Source organism: Salvelinus fontinalis, chromosome 1 (assembly GCF_029448725.1).
Source record: "Salvelinus fontinalis isolate EN_2023a chromosome 1, ASM2944872v1, whole genome shotgun sequence".
NCBI lineage: Eukaryota > Metazoa > Chordata > Actinopteri > Salmoniformes > Salmonidae > Salvelinus > Salvelinus fontinalis.
Window position 1 is genome coordinate 10173191 of NC_074665.1, and position 14729 is coordinate 10187919.

At 43.1% G+C, this 14729-nt stretch overlaps 1 non-coding gene across 1 annotated transcript; it reads right to left on the reverse strand.

The window, feature by feature from the left end:
* Window positions 1-5826: 5826 nt before the first annotated feature.
* trnaa-ugc (transfer RNA alanine (anticodon UGC)) lies at window positions 5827-5902 on the reverse strand. The gene has a single exon. It is a non-coding gene; the product is annotated as a tRNA-Ala (tRNA).
* Window positions 5903-14729: the final 8827 nt, after the last annotated feature.

Below are 14729 nucleotides of genomic sequence, written 5' to 3' on the forward strand. Positions count from 1 at the left end.
GCCCTACCAGTGCGGGGAGGTGGAATAACCCGCACTGGGCTATGCACTCGTACAGGAGACACCGTGCGCTCTACTGCGTAACACGGCGCCTGCCCGTACTCCCGCTCTCCACGGTAAGCCTGGGAAGTGGGCGCAGGTCTCCTACCTGCCCTTGGCCCACCACCTCCTAGCCCCCCCCCAAGAAATTTTTGGGAATTACTTACGGGCTTTTTCGGCTTCCGTGCCAGACGCGTTCCCTCATAGCTCCGGTTCCTCTCTCCGGTAGCCTCCGCTCTCCTCAGTGCCTCCAGCTGTTCCCATGGGAGGCGATCTCTACCAGCTAGGATCTCCTCCCATGTGTAGACACCCTTTCCATCCAAAACATCGTCCCATGTCCATTGCTCCTTTCTCTCCTGTCCCTTACTCCGTTTAGTTTCCCTTTGCCGCTTGGTCTTAGTGAGGTGGGTGATTCTGTAACGGGTGACGCTCTCCTCATCCTCGGAAGAGGTGAGGAGAGAAGGATCTTCAGACCAAAACGCAGGCTCAGGGAAATAAGCCATCTTTATTATAAATTACGATGGCACACGAAACGAAACAAAACACTTTCCAAACTACAAAATAAGAAAACGACGTTGACGCAACCTGAACATAAACTTACATAACTAAACATAAACTTACGTACAGGAAAACAGACGACATCGAAACGAAACGAAACAAACAAACGCTACAGTCCCATGTGGTACGAACAGACATACGGACACAGGAGACAATCACCCACAAACAAACAGTGAGAATGCCCTACCTAAATATGACTCTTAATTAGAGGCAAACGCAAACCACCTGCCTCTAATCAAGAGCCATACCAGGCAAACCAAAACCAACATAGAAACAGATAACATAGAATGCCCACCCAACCTCACGTCCTGACCAACTAACACACAAAAACTAACATAAATAGGTCAGGAACGTGACAGATTACAGTTTTGAATATCCCGTTGGTGGTTTAATATTCCGCGTAGGTCATCTATTTTATTCTCCAAAGATTGCACGTTTGCCAATAGAATGGATGGAAGTGGGGGTTTATTTGATCGCCTATGAATTCTCAAAAGGCAGCCAGCCCTCCGGCCCCTTTTTCTCCGCCTCCACTTCACGCAAATCACGGGGATCTGGGCCTGTTCTCGAGAAAACAGTATAGCATTCAAGTCGGGCTAGTCAGACTTGTTAAAGGAAAAAATGGATATTTGCCAGTCCGTGGTGAGAAATCGCAGTCCTGATGTACAGAAGTTATTTTCGGTCATAAGAGACGGTAGCGCCAACAATATGCTATGAAAAGCCAACTGACATTTACTCCTGAGGCGCTGACTTGCTGCACCCTCGACAACTACTGTGATTATTATTATTTGACCGTGCTGGTCATTTATGAACATTTGAACATCTTGTCTGTTCTGTTATAATCTCCACCCGGCACAGCCAGAAGAGGACTGGCCACCCCTCATAGCCTAGTTCCTCTCTAGGTTTCTTCCTAGGTTTTGGCCTTTCTAGGGAGTTTTTCCTAGCCACTGTGCTTCTACACCTTCATTGCTTGCTGTTTGGGGTTTTAGGCTGGGTTTCTGTACAGCACTTTGAGATATCAGCTGATGTACGAAGGGCTATATAAATAAATTTGATTTGATATGTACAAAATAAGTTAAAAAAAATATTTACAAACAACGCAAATAAACAAACAAAAAAACACAATTGGTTGGGGACACGTAAAACGTCTGCCTTCTTCCCCAGCGCCATTTGTTTGGTATGGTGGGAGGGGCTGGTTGGGAGTAGTCCCGTGTGGCTCAGTTGGTAGAGCATAGCGCGTGCAACGCAAGGGTTGTGGGTTCGATTCCCACGGGGGGCCAGTACAAAAAAAGTATGAATGTATGTACTTGTAAGTCGCTCTGGATAAGAGTGTCTGCTAAATGACTTAAATGTAAATGTAAATGTATGTTATGGTGGGAGGAGCTAGTTGGTAGTAGATGGTTTGTTATGGTGGTGGGAGGGGCTAGTTGGGAGTAGATGGTAAATTATGATGGTGGGAGGGACTAGAGCTGAAGACTAAGGCCCAATCCCAAATGGACCCCTATGCCCTAAACCACAGGTGTCAAACTCATTCCACGGTGAGCCGAGTGTCTGCGGGTTTTCGCTCCTCCCTTGTACTTGATTGATGAATTAACATCACTAATTAGTTAGGAACTCCCCACACCTGGTTGTCTAGGGCTTTATTGAAAGGAAAAACCAAAAACCTGCAGACACTAGGCCCTCCGTGGAATGAGTTTGACACCCCTGCCCTAAACCCTGGACCCTATGCACTTGTGTAAGATGATTCGATAGGTGTAAGCAATTTGGTAATAGCTCTGATAGGCTAGGGGAACGGTTCACCATATTGCTTATACCAATAAAATCCTCTCAGATCTCTACAGTTCATGCATAGGGCATAGGGTTTAGGGGATGGTTTAGGATTGGGCAAGAGAGTGTTCCCAGATGCCTCTGCTGTGTGGGGGAAGGAAGAACCTGGTTCCTCTCGGTTCCCCCTTCCTATCCTCCATTCTCCTAGCCAAAAATGGAAACTGTTTTGGGCCCGGACCCAAAACACATAGCCAAACACTCTGCTCTGCTGCCTTGTCATATGCCATAGGCCCTATCCATTTGGCAACAAACGGAAGAAAAAGGACAGGGAGAGACTACTTGTTTTTGTTTTCTATTGCAAAACGTTTTGCTACGGTGTGCCATAATGAAGTGTAAACAACTCCACAGGAGCTGTAGGGGCCAGCCTAGTGGGCAGATGGGTGGAGGAGAGTGGACCATGTTCATGCCAACCCAGTCAGTCAAGTTCAACTAATGAAAATAAATGTAAGTTTTTTTTTTGTTGTTATTAAGTGTCCCAAAGGAGATGTAATGTCACAACAGATGTGAAAAGACACCTGGCACTGGGTTCTAAAAGCTATCATCTCAGCAAAATGTCATGAGAGAGAGAGAGAGAGAGAGAGAGAGAGAGAGAGAGAGAGAGAGAGAGAGAGAGAGAGAGAGAGAGAGAGAGAGAGAGAGAGAGAGAGAGAGAGAGAGAGAGAGAGGAGAGAGAGAGAGAGAGAGAGAGAGAGAGAGAGAGGAGAGAGAGAGAGAGAGAGAGAGAGAGAGAGAGAGAGAGAGAGAGAGAGAGAGAGAGAGAGAGAGAGAGAGAGAGAGAGAGAGAGAGAGAGAGAGAGAGAGAGAGCAACCAGTGAAGCACAAACAACATTGTAAATACAAACTTTATTAATCTGTTAACTTATATTCCATTTCATACTTCAAGTATTTGCACATTGTTACGACACTGTACATAGCCAATAATATAACATTTGAAATATCTCTATTCTTTCAACAACAAAAAAATTGTGAGTGTAATGTTTACTGTTCATTTCTGATTGTTTATTTCACTTTTGTTTATTATATATTCCACTTGCTTTGGCAATGTGAACATGTTTCCAATGTCAATAAAGCCCTTTGAATTGAACGGAGAGCGAGAGATGCCCACATTGGCACGGGCAGCATTACTATAGAAAATAACATTGTGTTCTTTATCATTGCTATGTGCATTCCTTGTGAATGATCTATGCCCTGGGTACCAGTCTCCTTAGCTAATCCACGCCTGTACTCCATGTCATAAAGAGACTGGTACTAAGACTAAATTATCTATTCGTTATTGTGGCAAACCAGAAGCCTGCCAGCTACTCTGTTGACACAAATTAACCTAGATGTGTCACAAACGTAGGGCCCCGGTGCACCAGTCAAATATGTGCCCCACACACCATTATATTCAAACTATCACGACCATCACGTACCACTGAACAAGACAACGCTCACATACCTTGATCACTGCTACAGCCTGCACGTGGGAAGTCTTTTTTGACATCTTCGATTCCCTCTTTGTCATCAGGATTTTTACGTTTCTTCGACATTTGCTGCTCCCTTGTTTTAAAACGAAGCCTCCTCCTTCGTGGTTTTATTATGTGACAGCCGGGGGGGGGGGGGGGGGAGTGAGTGAGAGAGAGAGAGAGAGAGAGAGAGAGACAGTGGATACACTATAAACTGACAGGGAATGGCGAGTTTAGAATTTCGAACAATCAGGGAATGGCGAGTTTAGAATTTCGAACAATCAGGGAATGGCGAGTTTAGAATTCCGAACAATCAGGGAATGGCGAGTTTAGAATTCCGAACAATCAGGGAATGGCGAGTTTAGAATTCCGAACAATCAGGGAATGGCGAGTTTAGAATTCCGAACAATCAGGGAATGGCGAGTTTAGAATTCCGAACAATCAGGGAATGGCGAGTTTAGAATTCCGAACAATCAGGGAATGGCGAGTTTAGAATTCCGAACAATCAGGGAATGGCGAGTTTAGAATTCCGAACAATCAGGGAATGGCGAGTTTAGAATTCCGAACAATCAGGGAATGGCGAGTTTAGAATTCCGAACAATCAGGGAATGGCGAGTTTAGAATTCCGAACAATCAGGGAATGGCGAGTTTAGAATTCCGAACAATCAGGGAATGGCGAGTTTAGAATTCCGAACAATCAGGGAATGGCGAGTTTAGAATTCCAAACAATCAGGGAATGGCGAGTTTAGAATTCCGAACAATCAGAACAGTCTTCAGTTCCGTTCAAACAGATCTCTCTTTTCGTTCTGTGTCCTCCCCTCCGGTGCGTGTCTCCAAACCATTGCGAGTAGAGAAAGTTGCTGCAGGTGTGTGTGTGGATGGATGCCCCGGACACAGGAGATACAAAGAAGAATGGAGAGATTGTCCAAATGTAGGCTAATACTGATGCTAGCTGTGATTGGACAATATGTGTTTTCTAGGGTTAGAGAGAGATAGGCTTAGTCCCCCTCCTGACAAGTTACAAATATTGATACGGAGGCGATTTGCTGATCAAGTGTGTCCAGGATTATAGGACTGAGCCTTGTTCGGTTGGAAATTACGCACGAGAGGCTACTGGCTACTGATCCATGCCACCATGTACAGTGCCTTTCTGAAAGTATTCAGACCCATTGACTATTTCCAGATTTTGTTAGGTTATAGCCTTATTCAAAAATGTGATTAAATCGTTTTTTCCCCCTCATTAATCTACACACAATACCCCATAATGACAATGCAAAAACAGGTTTTAAGAATTTTTTACTAATGTATAAAACCAATAAAACTGAAATATTACGTTTACATAAGTATTCAGACCCTTTACTCAGTACTTTATTGAAGCACCTTGGGCAGCGATTACAGCCTTGAGTCTTCTTGGGTTTGACCCTATGAGCTTGGCAAATCTGAATTTGGAAAGTTGCTCCCATTCTTCTCCACCGATCCTCTCAAGCTCTGTCAGGTTGGATGGGGAGCGTTTCTGCACAGCTATTTTCAGGTCTCTCCAGAGGTGTTTGATCGGGTCCAAGTCCGGGCTCTGGCTGGACCACTCAAGGACTTGTCCCGAAGCCACTCCCGTGTTGTCTTACCTGTGTGCTTAGGGTCGTTGTCCTGTTGGAAGGTGAACCTTCACCCCAGTCTGTCACGAATCCCGCCGAAGATGGTGCCTCTTCCTGTTCGGTCGGCGCTCGGCGGTTGTCGTCACCGGCCTACTAGCTGCCATCGATTCCCTTCTTTTGTTTCTGTTAGTTTGGGCTGATTGGGTGCACCTGTTTTGAGTTTAGTTTTGTGGGTAGGCTATTTAAGGGCAGTAGGCCCGCCGACTTTTGTGCGTGCTTGTTTTCTGTTATTTACATTTACATTTAAGTCATTTAGCAGACGCTCTTATCCAGAGCGACTTACAAGTACATACATTCATACTTTTTTGTACTGGCCCCCCGTGGGAATCGAACCCACAACCCTGGCGTTGCAAGCGCCATGCTCTACCAACTGAGCCACACGGGGCCTTTGGTGTTGGTATTTAAGTGGAAGCTATTTTCCGGACAGTTTAGTCCTGTGTGTTTGGACTGGTATTTTTCATGCGCCCGTTGTGTTGGGCATGACCGTTGTTACTGTCGTCAGGAATAAAGATCCACGTCCTGAACTAACCTGCTCTCTGCGCTTGACTCCTCCACCCAGTACTCTTAGAAGCTCTGACACAGTCTGAGTTCCTGAGGGCTCTGGAGAGGTTTTCATCAAGGATATCTCTGTACTTTGCTCTGTTCATCTTTGCCTCGATCCTGACTAAAAACATCCCCACAGCGTGATGCTGCCATCACCATGCTACACCGTAGGGATGGTGCCAGGTTTCGTGACGCTTGGCATTCAGGCCAAAGAGTTCAATCTTGGTTTCATCAGAACAGAGAATCTTATTTATCATGGTCTGAGTCTTTAGGTGACTTTTGTCAAAGTCCAAGTGGGCTGTTATGTGCCTTTTACTAAGGAGTGGCTTCCGTCTGGCTACTCTACAATAAAGGCCTGATTGGTGGAGTGCTGCAGAGAGGGTTGTCCTTCTGGAAGATTTTCCCATCTCCACAGAGGAACTCTGGTGCTCTGTCCAAGTGACCATTGGGTTCTTGGTCCCCTCCCTGACCAAGTCCCTTCTCCCCCGATTGCTCAGTTTGGCCAGGGGGGCAGCTCTAGGAAGAGTCTTGGTGGTTCCAAACTTCTTCCATTTAAGAATGATGGAGGCTACTGTGTTCTTTGGGACCTTCAATGCTGCAGAAATGTTTTGGTACTCTTCCCCAGATCTGTGCCTCGACACAATCCTGTCTCGGAGCTCTATGGACAATTCCTTTGACCTGATGGCTTGGTTTTTGCTCTGACATGCACTGTCAACTGCGGGGCCTTATATAGACTGCTGTGTGCCTTTCCAAATAATGTACAATGAATTGAATTTACCACAGGTGGACTCCAATCAAGTTGTCGAAACATCTCAAGGATGATCAATGAAACACGATGCACCTGAGCTCAATTTTGAGTCTCATAGCAAATGGTCAGAAATACTTATGTAAATAAGGTATTTCTGTTTTGTATTTTGTTCAAATTTTAAAAAATTTAAAAAAAAAACTGTTTTCTCCTTGTCATTATGGGGTATTGTGTGTAGATCGCTGAAGGCACTGTATTTCAAAGTCCATGAAAGCACATTAGTCAAAGGGCAAGTTTGGCTGGTGGTTGTTTTCATTTCAAATCATTTGCATGGTCAGCTGAGTTCTTTGCGAATTAGGCCAATAGAATCCAACTCTCAGCGTCGTTGGCGCACGGATGACATCTAGACCTATCATAGTAGGGACTCCATACATTGAGGAGATCTGGAGAACAGCGGGAAAAAAACACTGTAAAGTCAACTGAGATTTCACTGCCTCCTCTCCACTCTTCTGTGTTGACACCAAAACACTAAGCACTGGAGCCTGCCGGGTGAGCCCTATGCTGAGCTGCTCCAAGGGAAACCGTTACTTAACCTTTAAAATTGGCAAGCTCTCAAACTCATGAGAGGCAGTGGGTGGCAGATGACAGGAACATCTGTGAGCAACCTGGACTCAGAGATAGACGTAACATAGTAAACTAAAACCCAGGACACTCAAATAAGGTATGCTAAGTTACCTTGGGTATGGTATGTATTAATTTGAGGAAGTCCATTATCCATTTTGTATGATATGTTATGAATTACAATTCACATGAATTGCAATTTGTGCGAAATGTTCTCAAATTTGCAATATGTATGATATGTTACGATTTCCAATTTGTTGTGGCTAATGTTAGCTAGGTGGCTAACGCTAATATAATCTAGGTGGCTAACATTAGCAAGGCAAGGGGTTATGATTATGGGCTAAGGTTAGGGTTAGGAGTTAGGTTAAAGGGTTAAGGTTAGAGATAGGGTTAGCTAACATGCTAAGTTGCAAAAAACGGTTGCTAATTAGCTCAAATGCTAAAGTTGTCCGTGATGAGATTCGAACAAGCAACCTTTGAGTTGCCAGATATTCAAGTTATACGCTGACCTATCCACCATGACCAACCACCCTCCATTAATTTTTGCCTTAACTTCTTGCGACTATAGGGGGTGCTGTTTCAAATTAGCATATTTGTCTCCACAGATGAAACGGCTTCCTACTCAATTCTTGATCGTACAATATGCATATTATTGTTATTATTGGATAGAAAACACTATCTAGTTTCTATAGCCGTTTGAATTATGTCTCTGAGTGGAACAGAACTTTTTCTACAGCGAAATCCATGACAGGTTTTGCGAAGGTCTGAGAGCGAAGCTCTGATCTCAGTTCAGTTTAAAGGGGTGTGTATATCCTATGGAACGACACGAACTGCACCCGCCTTCCCCTGGATGTCAGTAAGCAATGAGAAGTGGAATGGGCTTCCTACGTCACTCTCAGAGGTTATAAAAGACCAAGGAGTGAGGTGCGCCATCTTTTCGACGTTGAACTTTACGCAGAGAGAGACCTGGGCATGCCATTTTCGAGCGCTCAGTAATGAACTTTAGATATATCAGTCTGTAATTTAATTTGATATAGGTGTTAGAAACATCATAACGAAGCTATTTGAAACCGAGTTATATCAGATTATGCGAGTATATTGCTATTTTTCGGAATTTCCTCAGTATTGCGTATTGAGGATTTGGACACGTTAGCAATTGTTAGCTATAGTTGGCTGCTATAGCAGAAGTTGAATGCAACGTTTTACAACCAAGCAACGATTCTTTTGGACAAAGAACAACCATGGCAAGATTCTGATGGAAGCTCGTCGAAAAGTAAGAGCTATTTATGATGTTATTCCGTTTTTATGTGGAAAAATGTAAACTCAGTAATGGTGATTAGTGACGCCGTTATTGCGTCACTAGTCTGGCTGTAACGCACACTGTATGTCTAGTAACGTTAATTTTAAAAATCTAACTCTGCGGTTGCATTAATAACTAATACATCTTTCATTTCATGTCCAACCTGTATTTTTTTAGTCAAGTTTATGAATAGTTTTCAATAAAAATAGTTGTATTATCATGATGCTGCCGGGCAGATTGCTTGAGTAGTTGGACAGTATTTCCATTGTGTAAGCACGATTTGTGCCGCTAAATATGCACATTTTCGATCAAACTCTATATGGATTGTGTAATGTGATGTTACAGGAGTGTCATCGGAAGAATTCTGAGAAGGTTAGTGAAAAAATTAATATATTTTGGCGATGTTTACGTTATCGCTCTCTTTGGCTAGAATCAATGCTGGTGTAATGTTTGCACATGTGCTATGCTAATATAACGATTTATTGTGTTTTTGCTGTAAGACACTTAGAAAATCTGAAATATTGTCTGTATTCACAGGATCTGTGTCTTTCGATTCGTGTATGCTGTGTATTTTTACGAAATGTTTGATGATTAGTAGTTAGGTAAACACGTTGCTCATTGTAATTATTCTAGTCCATTTGTGACGGTGGGTGCAATTGTAACCTATGACATCAACCTGAAATATGCACATTTTTCTAACAAAACCTATCCTATACCATAAATATGTTATCAGACTGTCATCTGAGGAGGTTTTTTCTTGGTTAGGGGCTATCAATATCTTAGTTTAGCCGAATTGGTGATAGCTACTGGTGTTGAGAGAAAATGGTGGACAAGAAAAATGGTGATTTTTGCTAACGTGTTTAGCTAATAGATTTACATATTGTGTCTTCCCTGTAAAACATTTTAAAAATCTGAAATGGTGGCTTTATTCACAGGATCTGTATCCTTCATTAGGTGTCTTGGACTTGTGATTTAATGATATTTAGATGCTACTATTTAATTGTGACGCTATGCTAGCGATGCTAATCAGTGGGGGGGGGGGGGGGGGGGTGCTCCCGGACCCGGGGTAGGTGCTCGGTAGAGGTTAAGTAACTTTCTGTCTAATGTAACCATACCAAACGTAACATATCATACAAATTTCGGCATCCCGGATTTTCGGTCACTAAGTTACGTCTAGTCTATGAGACCAGGCTGCTGTGCATCTAGAGAGAATCTCACATGATCGCCCACTAGCACCCCCTAACGCCACATTAGTGTGCAGTCATACTGTGCCTTTCTTCTCAAACTGACATCATCACCAGTCCATCGGTGTGTGGAAATTGAAAACACCCTACTTGTTTTAGCTGATAATCCTCTCCAGCAAGGGGCCAAGGTTCGGGTCTAGAAGCACAGTTTTGACTGCTCCTACAGTCTTGCTTCAGTACTGCAGTTTAACTGACGCCCGGCCCAGAAAGACAGTTTCCATAGACAGCCACACAGAGAAGTCAGACACTTTAGTCATCACCTTTGTGCATAAAACATCCATTGAATTATTCAAATAATTGTAGATGAGGTCGTTTTTTCCCCTATCATTAATGCAACCGCTTTGTCAGATTTCAAAAAAGCTTTACGGAAAAAGCAAACCATACAATAATCTGAGTACAGCGCTCAGAGACCAAAACAAGCCAAACATATACCCGCCATGTTGCGGAATCAACAGAAGTCAGAAATAGCATTATAAATATTCACTTACCTTTGATGATCTTCATCAGAATGCACTCCCAGGAATCCCAGTTCCACAATAAATGTTTGTTTAGTTCGATAAAGTCCATCATTTATGTCCAAATACCTCTTTGTTGTTCGCGCCTTGAGTTCACAAATCCAAATTAATGACGTGCGATCACTAGGTCCAGACGAAAAGTCAAAAAGTTCCGTTACAGCCCGTAGAAACATGTCAAACGATGTATAGAATCAATTTTTAGGATGTTTTTAACATAAATCTTCAATTATGTTCCAACCGGAGAATTTCTTTGTCTTTAGAATTGCAATGGAACGCAGGTCGCTCTCACGTGAACGCGCATGGTCAGCTCATGCCACTCTGGCAGACCTCTGACTCATTCAGCTCCCATTCCCCCCTCCTTTACATGAGAAGCATCAAACAAGGTTCTAAAGACTGTTGACATCTAGTGGAAGCCTTAGGAAGTGCAATATGACCCCATAGACACTGTATATTCGATAGGAGATGAGTTGGAAAACTTCAAACCTCAGATTTCCTACTTCCTGGTTGGATTTTTCTAGGGTTCTTGCCTGCCATATGAGTTCTGTTATACTCACAGACATCATTCAAACAGTTTTAGAAACTTCAGAGTGTTTTCTATCCAAATCTACTAATAATATGCATATATTAGCAACTGGGCACGCTTTTAACAGGCAGTTTACTCTGGGCACGCTTTTCATCCAAACATGAAAATGCTGCCCCCTATCCCAAAGAAGTTAACAGCCGAAGATGACGTCGTCGCTGCACGCACTGCTCCCTCTGTGAAGTTTGGCTGTGTAAACTGGATGCAACACGGATATAGATGATCCATGAATCGGCGTATGAGAACGTGAGTAGACCACGTTGAAAACAATGGTCGGACATCTTAGATGCAGTCTCCAATTCTTTATACCTCAGTGATCGATCTCGGGTAACGTTTTAGTCCAGTTGCTAGGGAAACACAAATCGGCCAAACGGGCATGGTTCAGCACCAAATTCTTCGAAGACCAGATTTTACCTTTATGCTGCGACGTTACTTTAAAAAAAAATCTTTATCTTTCACACTCTAGATACTCAGAGTCGAGAGTTGTCTTTTCTGTCTACCTGCGGGAACAGTCACTAAGCTACTTAAGCATTTTCTGTAAAGTAGTAGGAGAGAAGAACACTGGTGTCACGTTCTGACCATAGTTCTTTTGGCTTTTCTTTGTTTTAGTATGGTCAGGGCGTGAGTTGGGATGGGCAGTCTATGTTTTCTGTTTCTATGTGTGGTTTCTTGTTTGGCCTGATATGGTTCTCAATCAGAGGCAGGTGTTAGTCATTGTCTCTGATTGAGAACCATATTTAGGTAGCCTGTTTTGTAGTGTGTTTTGTGGGTGATTGTTCCTGTTCGTGTGTTCCTGGTTTGTCTGTGTTCACTAGTTCGGGACTGTAGCTTTGTTGGTTTTCGTCTGTTTATTGTTATGTTCATAATTGAAAAGTATTCAAATAAATATGGATACGTACCACGCTGCGCATTGGTCCTCCGATCCTTCCACCGACGAAAGCCATTACAACTGGTTGCTCTCTCGTGCTGAAGGGCCCAATGATGTCAGTAGCTTCCCTCTCAAACCGTTTTCTTCCCCCCTTCTCTTCCCTTTGCTAATGGTGCCAAGGCTGCAATTCTTTCAGATTGATATCACGATAACATCCCTGACTAACGCCAACCTACGCAAACCAAATGGACTTTGACATATTGCAGTCAGTGCACAACCCAAACGTTGCACCCCTTTCTCTCTCACCTATAATACACACTTTGTTTGTGTATGTATATCGGTTTCTACTGTTTAAAAGGTAAACGTGCACATGTGCTCACACACAAATGAAGGTAGGGTTATATAACATATCAATCCACCATTTTAGGCATCCATTCAACACTGTCATAACACGGCACCTGATGCAAATCTCTCCCTGGAGCTGTGTTTGAGAGAGATGTAAAGAAAGAGATGAGAACATCTGTATGTCTCCACAGACAGAGAAAACGGAGTAAGTCTTGGAGCAGGACACCTGTTGAGCCAAAGACACACAAAGACTCTGAAGCCAGGTTGTGTCTGAATGGGTAGAGACCTGTGGATGAGCATTGAGTCAGTGTGAATAGGCTGTGGTAGAGGGAGGGCAGGAGTTGTTAGCCATTTAACAGTCTTATGGTCAGGGGATAGAAGCTGCTTAGGAGTCTGTTGGTCTGAGCTTTGAAGCGCCGGTACTGCCTGCCGGACGGGAGCATGAAGAACAGTCCATGGTGGAGTCTTTGGCAATTTTTCGGGCCTTTCTCAGACACCGCCTGGCTTGTTCCTTGTCGTCTCCCTCTGAAAGGCAGGGAAAACTCTTTCGCTGCGTTTACACAGACAGCACAATTCTGATATTATTTCCATTAGTTTGTCTTTTGACCAATCACAACAGATATTTTCACAGTAGATCTTTTCAGAGCTGATCTGATTGGTCAAAAGACCAGTTAATGAAAAGAAATATCAGAATTGGGCTGCATGTGTAAACGCAGCCTTTGTTTTATGCGTCTCTACATAAAACAAAGAGGTTTACAGCTCTAGGAAGCTTTACACTTTCCACAAACTCGTCATCTCTCCCTCCCTCCCTCCCTCCCTCACCTCGACAGTTTGCAGCTTCATCTCTATACAGTCTCATTTATGCCAGTGACGCCCGTCTACTGTATTTTGTGAAGGCAAACACGCTTCGCGCGCTCCGCTGCACCATACACAGCCCCTCCCCCTTTCTCTCTTTCACTGCAGGTAGCCTACTGACGTCAGAGAGCTGCTTGCGTCAATGCTCGCACTCTGACAGATTTGTCTCTTTTTGTTTCAATAGGATCCTAATGGATTATTACTACAGGGGAAACCTCTGCCTTTTTTTAAATTAAAATAAAAGCTCTATTATTATGCTTTATAATTATTTAGAAATACAGATATATAATATAGAAGGAGGTTATTTTTGGTGACAATAACGCCCTTAGTTGCTGTATACTTTGGAGGTATTGGAATTAAGCCAAGACACTTTCTAAAGGAAATAGCAATGGCGATCTTGATCAACTGTCTTTGAAGATGTTTGCAGAATGCTTAATTTTGCAGTGACATTTGCTGTATCTGACCGTTTGTGAAATACAAAAACAATTGCACATTCTAATGGACCTGTAAACAGATCGTTTGAAATCAATAATTGTTTGCATAATTATGCTGCACTGCCCATGAATTCAGAAACATTGTTTACTCAGAAAACAATGAAAACTACAGTAGCCCTACACACCCAAAAAAAGGAGGGGTTCTCAAAGGTTCTTTGGGAAGAGTGATGCTTCTTAACTGGTTTTGACTGGGGAACCCAAATCAGACAATAACAATTGAGTCTTGACCCAATATTATGGACTGTTAATGATTACATTTTGTAACGTTGTATTGCAGCTGCCTTCTTGGGCAGGCTTCACTTGCACAATAGACTCTGTCTCACGGGTCTACTATTATGGTATTAAAGGAAGACGTTACACAAACATATTAACTGACAAAACATGTATTTAGAAATTCAAGAGAATAAGACGTTTTAATTAGGAGTACGAAGTAATACATTATCAGACTCAGAACATGATTTCAAAACCAGTCCAATAATGTTAATGAACAGTAACACATGCCAGTTTTTAAAATCATTAGGAATTCTTAATCAAAAATTATCGTGTGAATAGTTTCACAACCTTAAAGTTTTTTTTTTTTAATGTGTACGTTTTTAACCAGTTCAATAACATGTAATATGAATGTCAGAATTAATTAACAATAATAATTAACCTAGTGAACAAGAACTCATTAACCTGTTTATGTATTGTCTGTGTGTTGTAGCCTATCAGTGGGAAAGCTGGGGGTGTTTCTTCAGTTTGATAAGTTTATTAACGTCTGGGGTGATGGTTGACAGGTCAACTCGGAAGTCATGCTGGCTGTCCAGTTAGTTTCTGCCTTTAGTTTTCAGCACGGCCATAGCAGAGAAGCCACTTTCACACAGATATTCTGATTGCATGACAGGAGAGAGCAGGATATTCTCCCGCTAAGCTGCACCAGAACCGTGGCAGTGTCATTTCCACGATGCGCATGCTCAGTCCGCGATCAAACGACAGCTCCACCAGCTGACCCTCTTCAGTTGCTTGGCAACGTGACGCTTCCCATCTCCTCTCGAAAGGGGTCCCGTATCCAGTCGTCTTGTCTCCTGTTCTCTTCCGGGGAAGTAGTGGCAAAACTTTCCCTGC